Source organism: Homalodisca vitripennis, chromosome 3, assembly GCF_021130785.1.
Source record: "Homalodisca vitripennis isolate AUS2020 chromosome 3, UT_GWSS_2.1, whole genome shotgun sequence".
Taxonomy (NCBI): domain Eukaryota; kingdom Metazoa; phylum Arthropoda; class Insecta; order Hemiptera; family Cicadellidae; genus Homalodisca; species Homalodisca vitripennis.
The window spans coordinates 52,471,592-52,491,204 of NC_060209.1; positions in this window are offsets into that span (position 1 = coordinate 52,471,592).

Genomic DNA, 19,613 nt, shown 5'->3' on the forward strand with positions numbered 1-19,613 from the left:
CATTTTATAGACTCCCTGTATTACTCCCTATATTAAGACATATTGGTCTTAAATGTTGAGTATAAACTAGCTAAAACAATGAGAACAACATAAAAGAAAAGAACTACCTTAACTCCCAAACTTAGGCGAAACTAGTGATGTGGTATGGAAGTATACAGGTTGACTTGTCTATATTGACCACCATTTTCCTTATGTTTTTACACGATTAAAGAGAGTGAAGATGTTAAGATTTGTTTCTGACGAGAGAAATATTTATAATGGAGATAGCAATACATTCGAACATTTGCCATAATTTGTTTGCAAGTATTGATTATGTTACCATAGTTTATAATTATATAATACTTTAGTTACTCACCTGAGGATGAGATCAGATTGCAGATTTAGAAACTTCTTTTACTGATTTCTGTCTAAAGATGGCAAATTTCAATAATAATCATATTACATTAATAATAACTATTTTTATTTACAATCTGTGAACTTAACATTGGTAAGGCGTGACGTAAATCACTGTAATGTCCCTTAATTCGCCGTAAACAACAAACGCAAATATTGCCTGACGTTCTATACTCTCTATAAACTCTAAGCTTTTCCATGTCACCTAACATCTCAAACCTGAATGGTAAAAAAATTTACTCGTAACTTTTTTGGTGTTTTTATCTCAGTTACTGTTTTCGAGTGGAAACTCAACTAATCATGTAAAATCTTGTAAGAGTATTACGTTTAAATAAGACAACAAACCATTCCAATCGACGAATACCACTATTATAAAATTAACCGAGATTATAATTTATCAAATAAGTAGTAACTCTTTGAAAATTACTTTTAAATAAAGTTAATGGAGAGTTAACATTTAATATAATCACTAATTAAATGCATTATCAAAACAGATTTATTATATAACGCATTTCAATATGACAAATAAGCTTAGTTAATGTAATAAAAAACAGTTCATTTACGGTTGCACATATTACTATTCCATCAAAATATAATTAATAAAGGGGCGTTAAGTGGTGTTATTAAAAAATCACTTGATTTGCTTTGTAGCTATAGAAAATCAAGTAAATTTTAATCAGATTCGTTTAACCAAAGTATATAGACTCAGGAGGCTTTATTAAAGCTGCAATTAACGTCACACTGTATTCTATAGGGATTTACATTTTAAATTTTCCTCCGTGTCAATTATTGGATGTAATAACGGTCCGGTGATTGAATTAGACTTCCATCAATAAAATTGGTTATCACGATCATATTAGTTCAATAAATAACCAGCCTGCCGCCCGATTCGTAATGTATGTTTGGTTATTGATTGTTTCACCTGATCTCGCAGGGTCAAGTAGACAGATTCTGTCATGTGGGTTCAACATTTTAGAGTAAAACAATAAATATGAAATTTTATTTTTAAATTAGGTAATAAATTCGAATAATGTACAATGCCAGGTATTTTTGAATATAATATATGTTTTATTTAAACATATAAATTTACTCCAGTATGTTTAAATTTGATATTTATTATGCTCATATCCAGTTTCGTTAATTTTAAATCCATTTGTTATTCAGTATGTGTTAAATATTAATTAGCATTTATTTATTTGAGCCAAAATTTACTTCAATAAATATGAGTTTTTTATAGAGTAAAAGAAAATATAATTGTCTTTCTAAATATTTGATGAGTAAAAGATAAATGTTTTGCGATGGCTCTGAAAATCATTAAATATTTTAAATTATTATCTGCATTTTAATGTTTTTCGAGGAGTCAAAATTAGGTAAAAGCTAGTAAAGATCAATTTTTAAAACTACAAGCTCAACAATCAATACCGTAGAGCATCTACTGTAAAAACTTTATTTGTAGATTTAATTATTCGGCACTGAAGGTACATATTTTCACATTAAAGCAGTGTTTATAAATTTGGCAAAATAGTTAATAAAGGCATGAAGTAATAAAATCTCTCGGCTTCATGAAAACTTCAGACTAATTTTTTTTTGTTTAAGGACATTTTAATAAGATAAGTGCATACAATATTTTTCGTAATAATTTTTAATAACTATGTTCATGCTGTGAGAGACTATCTTACTTTGTTATCTGACTGACAGTATCTTTGTAGATCTTGTAAAACTAGATGCATTTCTTACTAGTTCAAATTTTATTTACTATTACAGCCTAGATTTTGGCAGTAGGGCTTCTAATATTTTTAATAATTAACTAAAAAATATATTTAAGACACAATTGTTCTTTGGAATCTTAGAACCGGTTTTCAAGTACGTTATTTTACCCGTCCCGTTGCTATAGCATTGAATCTGTGAAACTTTCTCTACGTTTACCGTATATTTTAATCCCTATAACCAATTGGTCAAACAACCAAAATAATATTACTTAACTTTTTCTGAGAACATTTTATAATAAGTTTTAAAACTGACTAATCTCTAGCTTTATATTTTAGACTCTAGTATTAGACTCGTTGTCTGCTTCTTTCTCTTATTTTATCACTTATTTTTCATATGCCGACTGTTCACCTTATGCTACTAAGCACTCTTCCTCTGTCAAAAAAGGAAAATGCTTATCCAGATATACTTGCAAGTCTACAAAAATCAAGTACCGAGTATTTACCGTGGGCTGATAGTCTGGCTCGTTCTTTACTAAACTGATACGATGTCGATAACCTAACCCCTTCTATCGATTAACGCTTTATTTAAACATCGCAGCGGTATCACATCAAGTATTGGAGGTCCAGGTAATTTTAAAATGGAAAACCTACTTTGTTACATCAATTATGGTGTTATGAGAAGCTATATTGTCTCTATGTATTTATTTCATTTATTTATATTTCAAAAAATGTCCTCTAAATATTTTAAAAACTGCAACCATTTCAAATAAACTCTCTCTGAATGTCTTTTCATACTCGTATTTATCCGAGTGCCAGATTTACCAAAGAACAGCCTTGCTTTTGGGACAAACAGACTGCATACTAGCAAATTTATAAAGACGGCCGTGGCGGAACTAAAAATATTTGAGTGAGTATTTGTGTTTTTATGTACATTTTTGTTAACCCATCCAAAACATGTTCAAATATAACAATTGTTACACCTCCCAGATCTTTTGCTCATAAAAGTAACCTTATTAGCACGTCATGACACTATAACATTTCGAAAAAATACTACACTCCTAATCCTATTACAGGACTTATGAAATTATTCTCAGAATTTACTTTTTAGCAAAATACTTATCCAGGTTAAATGAATTATACAAATTAAAACGGCTTTATTGAACAATTAAGTAACATTTTCAGCACATCATTACTAAATTATATATCCCAAATAATTATCATATATCTGTTATGAAAACCGTTCTGTTAACATCCATAAGGACAATGGCCATTTCAGACAGTCCTCACTTCACAGTCGAAATGTGGAATTATGAATTTATCATTTTAGTAGCAAAAGTCCTCATTCTAGCCAGTCAAAAGTTGGAATTAGTAATTGCTTTGCCCATGGTGTACAGTTCTTAATAATTTCCAAAAGCAATATAGAATTAAACATTGCAAAACGTATACGCTATCCAATAGTTTACAAATTTACAAGCCTGAAATACTTAACGAGAGATATCATTGTTGGTGCAAAAACATATAGTTATCAACTCATTAAAATTTCCATTTGCTAATCAGCTTGTTAGTACTTTTCAACAAGCATAGATAGCGGTTTAGAACTCATAAGGTAATCGGATCTCATCATGATTTATCCGTAGCTGACCAATTCACCATGCACAAATAACAGTAGATACAAACCGGCTTTATTGATAGATGGAGTTTCTTAGCTTCAATATGGCATTTACCATTAACTATTTTAAAGATAAATGTGCTAAATGCAATTGCAGAACCAGGACACAAAAATGTGACGAAGATGGGAATTTAAAACGTTAATTACACAATCACAATTATGGAACTAGGGCGATAATTTTCGCTGCTTGTTTGATTTAGATGGCAGTTTTTATTGATGGAAGCTGAGTTCAATTACAGAGCCGTTATTACATCTAACTTTGGAAGTGGGCACTAATAAAAATGGTAATCTCCCGACACTCAGTGTGACTTCAATCAAACCTTTGATAAAGTTATGGCGATTAGTCTCTCCTTGATTAAAGAAAGTCTATCTTGTAAGTTTTAACTGACTGCTACTTATTATTAGCCCTTGTATTTAGAATTTTAGCTTTGAGGAATATAATGTTTATTGTTTGAGTTTCAGCACTACAATAACAAATCATAAGATTTGACTACTCCAAACAGATTCTTGTGCTTTAATGTATTCGTATTTGAATAAATTATTTTATGTGTGAGATTACGTCATTTTATATATGATATCGTATATTAGGAAATGAGCGATGAGCGATGTATGACGGACATGGCTGTGTTGTTCATTTATTAAGTCGCGTCATGGGTTTCTGTTATAAATTATAACACACATTATAACAATTATATTCTATAACGTTTATAAGCTAACTACAAAGTTATAATCTTTTCCTGCTGTTTTTATTATTAATATCATTAGGAGGCATTAGAATTAGTAAATGAAATTAAAATCATACTTTTTCCAGAACAAGTATTAAATTGTTGTTGAGATTATTACTCCACCTGTACTTAGGCTAAGGCTGAAACGTTAAAGTCTTACATTAAACAAATGTATAGATATAAATGAGTCACTTACACTTTTCAACATGTATATTGTTAGTAGTAGTAATGTATCAACCTGATTTTACTGATGGCCCTATTCATATATCAAGTAATATCACATTTAATATTGTCACTAGTGACCTTCTGGTTTACCTAGGCCTGGAGAGACAAAATAAAGTCAAAAGAATTAGCATATTATATCAATTAAAGGCGGGATAATCGTATTTTATCAACTCAGCCACTAAAATGAACTGTGAGTATTAATCATCAATATTTCAATTGAATTTTGTTTTTACAGAGTAACTCTATGATTTTCACTTCAGTTTTGGGATCTTGAAACCTCAATATAATAAAATTGGAACTGTAAAAATTGCATAAGGAGTAATCTATACTAACTTTAAAAAACCTAATGTTTGTAATATACTATTTTATGGCAAACTAATTGCTTTTATTCAGGCTGAAACGATTGGAGGAAAAGCTCCTATTATAACCAAGTACCTTTCATTAACCACTACTGATTCAATCATCGATAAGGCTAATTTATACTCAATAATTGATCCAAAAATTAAGTAACTCTACGTAAATTAATAAACCTCAACTATATTGGGAGTTATAAGAAACTTTATCTCTCCATAACGATATCAAAGTTTGCAAATGGGGCTTCTTCAATAACTAACAACAATTATATTTTATCCAAAATCACTACTTTGCCATCCTAATGTTGATATTGGGCATCAAACTTTTTTAAATTTGTGGATCCGGATACATGTATATGTATGTATATAGCTGTGTCATAATCACTATACCCAGAAGTGTGCTGAAGCTGTTTTACTTTATTACATTTAACTAAAAACCTTCGGTTTCTTATGTTTGATCATTGTTGTTATAAGAAATATTTATATATAAATGAAACTTTCTAGTTACATACGCTTACTACATATCCCTTTATACATATACATTATATGTATATATGTGTATATAATATTTAAATACAAATATATTTAACTACCGAATAACATTATGCAAAATTAACGAGCCCCATTTTCAAATGTAGCAGAAAACCGATTATTTGTATTCTCGTGTAATTAAATTACCAGTAATTTTAGTACTTTTTTAAGAATCGATATCTAATACCAAAAATATAACACAAGATTTAACCACTATTTTATACTATGTTACGTTTTTATTGTAATTTTTAAAATTTTTAATCAAGTTTATTCAACAAACAGATGTATTTATTATCACGTGATAAAATAAATGGTGAGGAAAATGTCCATATTTTATTAAATTACATCAATTTACAGCACATTTTCTAGCTTTATTCCACGAATGTAACTCAATGGAAATATTCATCCATTTATTTTTATTTAAAAACACAAATTAAAAAGGATCAAGGGGAGATTACATTATTAAATAATTGCAGATAGAAATGACTAATATTGGATAGTAATATGTGTATTTTATGTGTATGTAAATAGGGTTATTATTAATATTGTGCAGAATATAATTTAAAATTGAAATGAAATACACCTGAGCACTATAATAAAAGTAAAAAACTATTTAAAATTAATACAAAATGTAATCTGTTTTTAAACTATATTCTTTGGAAACTCTCTACGAAAACAGAAGTAAACGACAGTCTAAAAACATTCAATAAGACATCTTATAGTAAAGTTTGGAAAAATACACGTTTTATACATTTCTACCTTTTGGAAATATTATATTTAAGAAACATAACTAAAGGTATGATATTAATTTATAAAGTATAATATATATGTTGGATTTTTTCTAATATAATAATTTATTATTTTGAAAGGCCGATTGGCACATATCCAGTTTTGTTATATTATGCATAGCATTTTAATTGAAAAATTTAAAAATAATAAATGTGAAAATTTCCTTACTACTGTCGAAACCTAGTGGCAGTAATAACAGCTAGGCTCGATGCGCTAGAAGAAGCCACTATATAGTCAGCCACAAAGACGTCGTACGTTTGAAAGACACAGATTTATGCTCTTTGCCAAAGTCGTACTATGCCTTTGGAAGCCCTCGAGTAGTATTGAAATTATTTCAGCTGATATTAGCACGAAAAAGGTTTTCGATCGTTAACGACATCTCCAAGACAAATTTCTATCTATGTATTAGACAACTACTGCACGTGTTAATAAAAGTAGTGCAAAAAACGTATATATGAATTTGACTTGGAAAACTGGTTCCAAGAAGATTAATATTACATCTTTATTTGTCATTATACCACGATTAATCAGGAACAATTTACCTTTTTATTTAAAGATTTTATTTATGTTCAATCAGTTCGTTCTGTCAGCAATTAAATTATTTTGCACCGTAAATTTTTCTAATAATATTAGCTTGTCATGCCTCCGAAACCCTGTCCTAATACTATGTTGCAACGCAAACAATTATTGAGACTTTAATCATTCAGATTGATTTGGAAAAAATGCAACCTTTTACCTTATTACAACTGGTACTTTGATCTCCCCCAAAGACCTAGTAGAAATTTCGATATTGTCCAGTGGCTCGTTAGAACTTAATAAGTGTTTCTAGAGTGGTTTATTTTGAAAATTTAACAGCATAGTTTAGATCAAAGGTGTGGCACTAAATTTTGTATTAGGCTGGGCGAATCTACGACTTTGACTCTTGCAAAGCTGCAAAGTGCTTATGGGGAACACTTATTATCAGGAGCACAAGCTTTCGGTGGCGTAAGATATTTTTAGAGAGACGAGAATGAGTTGCAGTTGAAGCTCGTTCTGGAATGTATTGAACATGGAAAACTTAAGAGAACATGAAACTAATGAGTTCAGATCGTCGATTTACGTCTTAAGTATAATGAGTACAGAGTTCAGTTTGAATCGTTTCACTTTTCAAATTCTGACTCATGATTTGGAAAAGGTGTCTGCTAATACTGTACCAAAAAATTTGATAGTGTAAAAAAACCAATTTTAAGAATGTGTATCTTGATCTTCTTGACAGTACTAAAAATGATCCATACTCTGGTGACGAATCATGAGTTTGTGAGTATGAACCCGTAAAATACGACACAGTAAAGAGTGGTATACTCCACAATCTCCTCGGCCAAGAAAGGTCGTAAGAGCAAACAAAAATCAAGACCATGCTTATTTGTCTTTTTGGGTAGCAGGGATCGTTCACAGAGAACTTTTGCCTCCAAGACAACCTGTTCACCAAGTCTTTTATAAAGAAGTCCTTGACCGTCTTAGGAAACGGGTACTTTGCGTCAGATCGGAAATTTCAGACCGTTGGATGCTCCAGCATGGCAATGCCCCCTGTCACACGGCAATCTCTATCAAACAGGTTTTAGCAATACAGTAAATGTATTCCTGTGATTCCCCTTATTCACCTGCTGTCAGTCCCTGTGACTTCTTTCTGATTCCTAAAAAATTTCTTGAAAAGGCGTCATCTTGGTACTACTGAAAACACCCAGCAAAGCGTAAACGAGGAACTAAAGGCGATACCAGTTGAAGCCTTCCAGCACTGCTGTGGAGAGAAGGAACAACGCCTGCACCGTTGTATAGCTGCACAGAGAAACTAGTTTGAAAGTAATAAAATCATTGGGTAAAACTAAATTTAAATAGTTTTTTTTTAATCAGTCTCATTATTTTTCAGCCACAAGTTTACGGATATTTCCTTTGTTTTTTACGGCTAAAACCAAAAACCCAATTATTAAATCTTGAGTATTAAACTGCATTAAAAAAGTTGCATTCATAAGCAATATAACGTAACGAATGATAAAAAACTACATGTCATAGAAGCTAGCAATAACTAGTTGAAACTTGCAAAAATATTAATTTAACCCCCTTTAAAAATTATTAATATATTAAAATTCTTTTGCCAATATATCAAAATTTTTGGCGAAATCACAGGAACCGAACATAATCATCTAATACTTCCAATGTTCATTGAGTATTCCCTGTGTTGTTATCCCGTCACGAGCGACAAGTGTGCTGGAGACTGCCTCATTATTGAGGCGACACACTCAAGAGGGGAGCACGTGCTTCGCTTACATCAATTAGGGAAACTTAACTTCAATGGGTTGACTGAGGATTTAATTAATATTGAGAGAGTCACTTGACACAACATAATCATCCACTGTACATTCAAGTTTGGAGCGTGTTACTTAGAACAGTTTCTACCATGAGTATTAATTTTACAAATGTACAAGAATGAAATACGGTTTTGTTGGCGTTTCCCTGTTGTAAAACCACCGATACAGACGAAGCTACTCACCGTGCAGCTACATTAAAACATTCCATCTCTGTTGATATCTAGCTCTTACTAGAATAAACGTGAGTGTCAGCTCTCTATTAAAATCAAATACAGTTTTATTCTAAAAGTAAACGTTATTAAACCCGCAATTAATGTAAAACTTATTCATCTAGTATTTCATCTGGTTTTGCAATACTCATTCGGTTTTAAATACCTCATGTTTGTGTACTTGTAAAGGGTGATATTTTCAATTACCAAATTTTTTTATTTTTAACCATTGTAATATATATTTTCACGATTTTTTCGTGCTCAGTCAACAACGACGTTATTAGTGAAAACAAGCAAATAAAATATTACTGCTAATAAAATCACATTCATAACTGACTTCAAATAAGTGGTAATTACCAAAACGTACAAAAAGATTACAAAACAAAAACTGTTAGAAAAGTTTGTTTTCAGGTAATTGCGATTTATTCACCTACTGGTACTAGGTTATATGGAACTATTTATTATGCAATAATTTAGTTACGTGTATTTATCAAACAAATAATTAATATTCTTAAAAATAAGTTAGCCGGAATTACGTTTGAACATGAATATTAATTTGTATTATGAAATACAAACGTAATATTTAGATTACACGTTACGTAGCTACAACTTCAGAATTTATCTCGCAGTTTATAATCGCTGATGGACTGCGGAACAAGACCAGATTCCAATAAGGCCAAAGCTAATAAGAGGAGAAATGTTTAATAAATAACTCAAAATAAATATCCTGCATCTTGCTAAATAAACTCTACAAAACAGTGGTCAAGTAAAAAAAGTCTAACAACTATAAAAAAACTCGGATCCTTCGACTGTAATATGTACAGAAATCCTCTACATAATAATTTAAATTATTAATATTCATCACATTAAGTAAGTGGGATGAAGCCTAAATAATAGTCCGCGACGAGATTTTCTCAAGCGATATTGAATTGTTTTACATACAATGAGCAGATCAACCACCAAGTCAACCTTCAAAGGAAGTTGAAGATAGTAGTAGACCACCTTGATTACTAATATTTAAACCCTTTACTAGGTAAGCTAACACATTTTTATAAACAAAAAGTCATTGTTACCGAGATTGAGAACCAAAACATAGGGCCGGAGGCGGCTGTACTTTACATTCCTTCTCGACCTTCCCGCTGCCTTTGTTTCAGATAAAGCGCCACGATATTATGAGAAATGTCGACGTTAATTTCCTCCCCAGTCTTCCACCTTCCTTAGTGCTTGCAACGTGTATTAGTTAGTGCTCATGGTTCTGTGCAGTAACATCGCTTGGTTTCATTCTCATTACTCTGGATTTCTTTCTTTGAGTACCCGTGCTTGAGTTTTGAAGTTTAATATATTACGATGTTAAATTTAGCTTAGTGTGTGAAGTTCAGTCTTACTTTTTTGTAAGTTTTTCACACGGTTAACCTTCTAAATTAAGATTTTTGACAACTGAAAAAGAAGGTAGTTCCAATCGTTGAAACATAGTGGTCTATTTTTGTTACATATATTTATTGTAAATGTCCAAAAACTTATTATTGTTATAATACGCTATTATAATTTTTTATTCTTATTGTATAATTTTCAAATAAATTTCGTACTCAGTGAGATGATCATTAAATAAGGTAGAGGTTATTCTTACTGTTTTTCATTTAATTGTACTTAAACGACAATAAAAAACATACAGATTAAAAATATCACTTTATTGAAAACATTTGGGTGCTTATGTGTTAACAAAAATTGAAAATTACGTTTGGATAACTGGCACCTGTTCTCTTCATTATATGGCAAAACAATTAGGACACGAGGTCAAACATGCATGTAAGTTAACAAAAGGATGTGCTAAATATACGAAATTCGTACTTGGCAAGAAAAAATTATTAATATAAAATAAATACCGTAGGAGAATCACTCCACGGCACGTTAGTGAATAAAGGAATGATTTGCCAGTTACCTTCGTCCTATTTGTTTTGTTCTAGACCTCAAAGTCATCGTGTGTATAGAATTTTATTTGCTAAGATTTTTTAAATAATTTAAATACTTTTGATACATTTTATTGATGGTTTTTTTATTATTATTAAAAAGTCTGTTTACTTCAAAGTTAATTATTTCATTTCAATTATTACCAGCATATAATATTTTAATATCGCTTGGTGATGTGAATCTACTATATGGTAAGTGTAACATAAAAATTCTATAAAAGCATTTCAGTTTTAAAGTAGTATTATAAGTCAGTTTCCCAATCTTGGTCTTTTAAAAACATTATTATATAATAAAAAGTTCACTTCATGTCAATATTAAATAAATAAATTATATTTAATTAGTCATCACACTTCTGTACATTTACATTACTCCATACTAGCCTTTGTCTCTTTAGGGAAATATAAGTTTGGACAGATTACAAAATTTCCTGTTTAAATTTCAAAAATATACATTATTCATAAAATAAAAAATAATTTACAATATTAACTAAAATATATACTGAATATTGTGAACTATACCATGCACTATTTATATAAATTTTTAACTATTTTTAATCTTGTTATAACGGAAAATCAGAAGCATTCTTTAACCCAGAACTTTGAAGGTAAAAGCATGTATGTATATGATTTCCTTACTGTTGTATAATTTCCGTCAACCAAAGGCATTGACTGTAAAACACTTTACCAACGACAGTGTACTATATATACTATCGCTCAATATGGAATTTCACCTAAACTGGATACTGGATACTTTGATTAAAAATTATTATATAGAGATTTTTCTTTGTATTATAAATTCAAACAAATTCTTTACTACATTCTAGAAGAATTTACAATTCATAACAAAAGAAGGTCGTAGGCATAATAAAATGTAGTCAGATATGTAGCAACAATTTCAAAGTACTCGATAAACTTAAAAGTGGCACGAAAACATAATTCCTCCATGAGAGGGAAATAAATGATAAAGGTTGGCTCTCACTAAATAATTCCCCCATTTCCCGTTTAATAACCTTGTTTTACCGAGGTGAACGCCGAGCCGCCCACTTCGCGACTCGTATTATGCATACCTATTCAAACACTTCCGGCCTTAGCGTAATTCAAAATACCCGTCAATGATCCTTTCAAACTATTTATCGTTACTTTATATTCCTGAAGCGTACAATACGTGTATGTGGCCTATATTTGTTTAACAATCAAATATCACGAAAGTTCTTGCATATTCCAAGTTTGTGTGTCAGTGTACTAATACTTTTCAATTTAATTTATTCAACATTTGAATTATATTTGTTCTAGCCATTTATAGCTGTGAGAAAAAGGTGGTGGTGATTTAACTTCTGAAAACTTGAAAATTCATTTTGGATCAGTTAAAAATGTTTGTATCGAGGTAATATATAAATATAATCTTAGCTGAGTTTTGTTTATACAATTTCTATTATCTTAGACCTAAAAGATGTTTTTAATGAACACAACACGGTTTTCGTTATTGTGTAATATTCAACGTGTACAAAAAACCTTATTTTCAAAATAAATAAATTTATAAATATTGAAACGTTTTAAAATTTATTAAAGTAGTTGCCAATTTAAACTATAAAATATTGGATTTCCTTTTTTTAGATATAAATTCAGAATATTTTACGATCTTCACGAAAATTAAATACATGTGTGTTATTTCATAAATATATAAAAGTAATTAAATTACAGCTGAAGTTAGATACAGTTGACGTCATATAAGCTTTAAATAGATTTCAATAGTAGTAAAATATGTAGTAGTCTTCTTTTTGTTTTGACAATTGTACTTTTACAGTAACTGTATGAATGGAAATGTAAAGTTATCTAGGAATACTGTAACCTAACTTTGTGATTTATACTTTAAGCTAACAGTAGAAATTTATCGCTTTCTATAGTTTTGTGTTTTGGCTTCCTAAGTACATTCCCAGATCACTCTAAAAATGTTTGAAGACAATATTTTATTTTGTCTAATTTAATTTAATAGTTTTAATTGAGAACTTGTAGTTGCAACTGTAGGACTAAAGCAATCATACACGTGAATGCCTAATCGGTTAAACAGAATCGTGGAAATGAACATTTAATGTAACTGAAAATATCTCCCACTTGTGCTAAAATTTATACCCAATTTTGTGAAAAGAATAGCGTCAAGTGAACGTAAAATCCAATAAGGACGGCGTCAGATGGCACTTCATACATTATGGATTCTCTCATTGTGTGAGTTCTTTTCATATTCAATGATTCTCATCTGCATTGTGTGGCTTAATGAAACAGAATCTCTTAAACATTCAAAACCATGCTTTTATGTAATCAGTCAAACAACAGTGCGTATGTTTATTTCATCTATTTCATCGGTACAAATAACATAGTATTCATGAATCACGAAATAAAAGTAAATACAAAATAATTGTGTTAAAAATACAGAAACTCTGGGTATTATCAGTAATAATTATAGCAGTATCGATTTATATTAGAAACAAATATGCTTTTTTACTCAATAAAACGGTAAACCGTAGAGTTCGTACCATGTAGATTTGAAGAGTAAAATTAATCTAATTTAATAGATTTTATATATTACACAAATTTTAAATTTAGAATCATGTATGAAGATCTCTTAATCCATAGACCACCCTCCGTTTGAAAGCCGCACAGCGGTTGTATTTACATACGATTGAACACATTTGGAAGTTTCCTATATTCAATCATACGCTTCAGTTGCTGACAGTTGATATTCAAGAGTATTTCTATAATTTAAATAAATCAATATAGAGTAAAAATAAACATTTTTGTTGCTGCAATTCTCAATTGACAAATGATTTTGTTCCAAAAGGAATTGATATCTCCATTTAAAGCTGTTTTGTCAGGCATTCAAAGATTTCGAAGAAAGCATATTATGGTATTTAGCGTTATCGAACAATATTTACAAGTAGTTACAATTCACAATTATTTACATTTACGTTTTAACTGATAATTTAATTCCAAATTTTAAGCATATACATATGACTTTAAATGCGATTGTATTAAAAAACTAATATTATAAAATTAAAATCTGAAGGGATTTGTTAATTGATGTTTGTTATTCTATCACTCAAAATCTAATGAACATAAGCTTCTATAAATTTTAAAGAACACACACACACATAATAGATACATATATGTGTGTGTGTGTGTTTTCGGAATTACTCTTAACCAATTACTTGTTTACGTTAAAACGAATTTAGACGTAAAATAAGCAATGATTTCTACATTTTTTGCTTCTGAAAGTATCAACACCATTTAAGCCATTCCATACTTATTATTCTGCACTAATTTATTCTAAAAAGAAAAATATAATACTTTTTACTTATTAAAAGTTTGCGTTGTTGATTCAGCCTATATAAATCAAAAACATTTGTCAATGAAAACTTCCGTCTTGTAAATTACTGATAAACGTTGTTTTCTCACAAAAGAAGGTGTATGATCAAGAAGTGTTCGGCGTTCGCTCTCCAAATGTGTTGAAATCGACATTCGGTTTAAGACGATGACCTCGCATTATTCTTATCGTGAAAATAGTGATATCTGATTGCATTTTATTCGTTGAGCGTATAGTGAAGCCTTCCCTATAGTTGTTGACGACACAGTCTAATTTTTGTTTGACAATTGTCACGATAACTGCCGAACAAAAACTAACCCCCCGATTGGCCACCCACCACACACTGCCGACTGTGTGTGTGATTGGCACTGCCGATTGGTGTTGCAATTTTGTCACCTGTACTAACTCTATTCGACTGCGGTTTCATTGGGATTGTTGGTATACAATTTATGTACTCCAAAAATTTACTTTGGTTACTTTTGCCCTATAAAAATCTCGTGCGAAAAACAGAATAAACAAATCTTTAAACAGGGCTTATGGTGAGGGTTAATAATATGACTTTTTGCCAGTAACTTATCAACACATGTAATGCAGTTACTATGTTGCATCTTTACTTTCATACAAATCTTGGATATTTTATTTCATTTTATGTGTATCCTTCATGGAAAAATAAACGATTAAAAAATATAGGGCCTTTGTGTTTACTGGGATTACCAATGACAAATAGGATGGTGGAGCATGGATATAATATATGGTAGTTCGATAGTTTCTCTTAACTCACTTTCTTATCTGTTAGGTACAACACCGATTTTAAAATATTTTTCAAATATGAAAAGTATATACATGTACAGTTGTTTGCATACAGCTTTTGTTAATTTTTATGGTTTTGCAGATTTATTATTAAAATTAGCCACTACGAAGGTTAGCCGGTTGACAGTTTAAAGTAGACTTTCCCTCCATGATGACGAAAGTAGACTTCAATATCTGTGTATCTATACAGGGTGGGCCAGACCTTTTCGTTTTAACAAAAACCTCCCCATTTTTACCCCAAGGAAAACTATATTTAAAACCAAAAAAAGCAATTTTGGGGAGGTAGGAGTCATTTGAAAGATTTTAAAATGTAAAGGTAGGTCACGCCATTCCTCATTTTCAAGGTGTTTATTCAATGATCATTATGAAACAAGTTGTAATTTATTATATACAATTGTTGTATGCATGATGGTCCAAAATATCTAAGTTTAGCGGTTACACGGTCTTTGTTTAGTATTATCTCGTTACAAATTTTTTGCAAATGCAAATTTTTATCCTCGGTTACCAAAAAAGTATCCTTTCTAAAAATATGTTACAGTTATCACACTTCAGCACTTTTTCAGTTTTTTTTAATATCTGGAACTGATATTACTCGTACATACACTGAAAACTGAAACTGACAAATATATCGCGAACGGTTGGTCTGCCACACACTGTGCTCGATAATCTTAGAGAATTGAAATTTGATGTAAAACTACTAGTAACTATATATTTATTAAAAAATAGAAAACTTCGGTCCATTGGAAGTTGTTTTAATTAAAGACTAGAATTTCGTCCGCATTAGAGCGATAAAATAATAATAAAGAAGTATTTTATGTGAACAAATTATTTTTAATTGTTTTTCCTGTCTAGAATTACAGTTGTGTAAAAAAATTAAAATTAATATGGTGAAACTGTGTCCAGAGTAATTTTAAAATATTATTATGATCTTTAATAATGATGTCCGTAACTTAAAAATTACAATTTCTCATCATTAGGCTTATATATTTCTACTGGGCAGAAATTTAATGTAAATGCAGGCGAGGAGCTGAACTGTGTTACTCACCTCCCCATTATACGTGCCGGTTCGTTTAACAAACCAGAAAAATAAATTGACTGCATGTGCAGACTCAGCCATTAATATCACTAATGATGACGTCATTATCAACATCTCACCGTCTAACCGCAGAGTGCAAAACCTTATATAATACGATCGACTATGTTTTGTTACACTATCAATCTAAATTAATGTGTCGAAACATTTACGGTAGCATAAAAAAAATTATTTTATATCACATTAACACAAATGACAGTTATTTGAAATGAAACTTTATACCGTCATTTAAATAACCGTAATTATTTGGAAAGCTATTTGGAAAGGCTTATATGAGTTACAATGCAAAATTACTTATACATTCACTATTATCGGAAAATTACTAGAAATAACCTTATTAAGTTTTAGGAATAAGATTATATATTCTTCATTTTTCCTATTAACTTATGTCAAATAAAAATATCGTGTGTTGTTTAATTAGTTCCTAATAAATGTCGTTGTTTTTGTACCACTGAAAGAATTATTTATTATTTTACATATTTATTATGTGCTATTGCGACGAGAAAGTCAATTAATAAGTCTTTACATTAATATTGTTAAATTTATCAATCAGTAATTAGGCTAAATGTTCTAAGATGAAGCAGTTACCGACACCCAATAGAGAGAATCTAGAATTGACAAAGCCTACAGCCTTGCCTTATACGCAAGGCCGTTCAGACAGTCCTTGATAGAGGCAATTTCCCTCCGATTACCTTTATATTCCTGCAGCAATCGAGATACACTGGAGTAGATGTCTGTAGGCGGCTTGTATGATCACGCCTGGCTGCTGGCTGACAGTTCAACACACCTCGTTTATCTACCGACTACTGAGGGAACTACAGGTTTAAAAAATTACACTTAAAATCTTGAATAACGATATATGTCCTCTTTACTTTAATTTTCTATATAAATTATGTTTAATACTTGTATGAACAAATTGGTACATAAAACTCTTTGTTACCTTTACAGTGACATATATTGTCTAGATTGATCGCTGCTTTATCATTTTTTTAATATAAATTTACACAGTCTTACAACACTTACAACCTTAAAAATCTTTTTCTATCACATTGTCTTGCGATTACTTTCGCAGTAATATTAATGAATACCAAGTATTCGGATTTAGACTTTCTGTAGCCTACTAAGTCCATAGAAGAAAATATTTCATGTATAATAACATATAAATTGAAGAAACATCACTCGTGCAAAGAAACATGTTTACTCGCTAAGCAAGCAATACCTTCCTTTTCCTCCTATCTTTCTGTGATTCCGTATGAATTGTGAATGTAACTAAGTGTCTTATAATCTTCTGAAGCGAATTCATAACATAAATTTTCTTTCACAAGCTGAACCACAAACAGGCAGACATGTCCTCAGAATTTAAGGCTAGAACTCTTTAACCCCTATTGAAAAAGACAAACACTGAGAAATTATGTATAAAGTAAAACTAACACATTAAATTTGTAAATCATACTTATTAGATATATTTATATTGTTCATAAAAACCTATACATATTCATTAATTGTATAAATCAAATGTTTAATCTTTATATCATTAATTTAATTATTTACAGTCAGAGGAATTTACAAGTACATAATAATCGTGTATATACAAAACTTTATACAATGTACAAATATAATTGAATTCGCTAAATTAATAAGCTCCAAAACTAATTAAATTTTCATTCGTAAATCCAGAAATATATATTTTCGAAATGTATATATATATATATATATATTTCATTGTATGAGTTACATACACTTAGCGTGATGCAACCCACAATATTTCAGGATGACAGTACACAGAATATATAGATGAATTAAAGAATGACTGTTTATTCCCCACAATAATTATTAGTTTTTTCAGAGAAGAATATGTGAAAATTCAAATACAGATAGTGGTACACAGTATGCATTCCAATAGACATTTTGAGATTTACCTTTTACTACTATGAATCTAAAATAGACAAGTTGGTGTAGGAATAGTTCTACATGCAAGAAAAGCTTATGCTTCCTGTGTGCGAGTTATTATTTCTCAATATATTATTTTGTTACATATCTACCGTAGTAATGAAATTAATGTATTTTCCGTATGATTTTCATTTTTTATTTTTTTATCAATTAAAATCAAATGTGTCAAGAAATTTAGTTTTTATTTCAAATTGAATAGTATTACGAGTCAATTGAATTCCATTTCTTAAATGTGGAATCCATTCTGTCTGACATATATCACACCAAAGACTATTTTTAGGATTAATTTGCAGTATACTTCACGCATGATAGTAAACATTTGGAAATGTACTCCAATTCCGACCTGCTGTATAAGCTGATATATCCATTTATATTGGAACCAATAAAGTGGGTAAGAATGTTAAATCTTATTGATGAATTTATCGTCTAAAAACTAGGAAAATACTAACTCATCAAAATTAACAAATTAACTAATAGTTATCTCATTTACATTTGTATGCATGTATTGTGTTCACACATTTGAATTGGATTTCTTACATGACAATTGCCGGCAAATGTTCGCATTTTAGACTTACAAATTGCACTTTATATGCACAATTCTAGCACGTGAACCGTTCTATTTGCAGAGCAAATTCAACTGTCGTATTTATGCATTCATTTATGATATGTAAATAGTTAAATAGTTATGATATTGTTAATAAACTTCACTAACTTTACTGCGGAACACGACCTAATATTTGAAATCTACGCCAACCATTTCCTAGAAAGAGACTTTGTTTCGATATATTTCAGATACTGAATTCCAAAATACCAATATAATTGAAAATTAGTTTAAGCAATTTAAAGACTCATAAATTTCGTATTGTTTTCTTTCTATGCAACTGTGCCTCATTTAATATGTTATATTTTTTTCTTTTCAATACATGCAAATTGCGGATGAATTATCACAGCAAATGTGATTAAATAGTACATTATTATAATCTGAAACAAGAAATACTACACATTATAAGACTGTAATCACATAGTCCATATAAAAGTAATCAGCTTGACCATTTTTCATCTTTTTTATACGTATTAAATCTAAAAATTTGTTTAGGGGACTTACTCATGATCTAGGAACGCTGTACATTATCGTGATACGAAAATTATTATTTATGCTTCTAATACAATTTTCATATAGACAGAGTGCTTGTAGAGGGATCCGTAAAGCCCAAAATATCTCTTTACATAATTTTGTAAATAGTTTATCTGTGCTTTTAAGTCAAATGTTAGGTTATAAGTATATATATATACAGTAGAATACTTTGTAGAGTTTCTTTAAAAATGTTTGTAAAATGTTCTTTTCTCTATTATAAGCGAAGCTAAATAAAACGGAACTAAAACCTCACTGAAAATATCTTCGCACCACGTGTGTCACTTCCTGTTGCTGTTGGTACAGATTCAATAGTTTTACTCATGTTTTGACAAATCTACTTACTTTCTAAAAT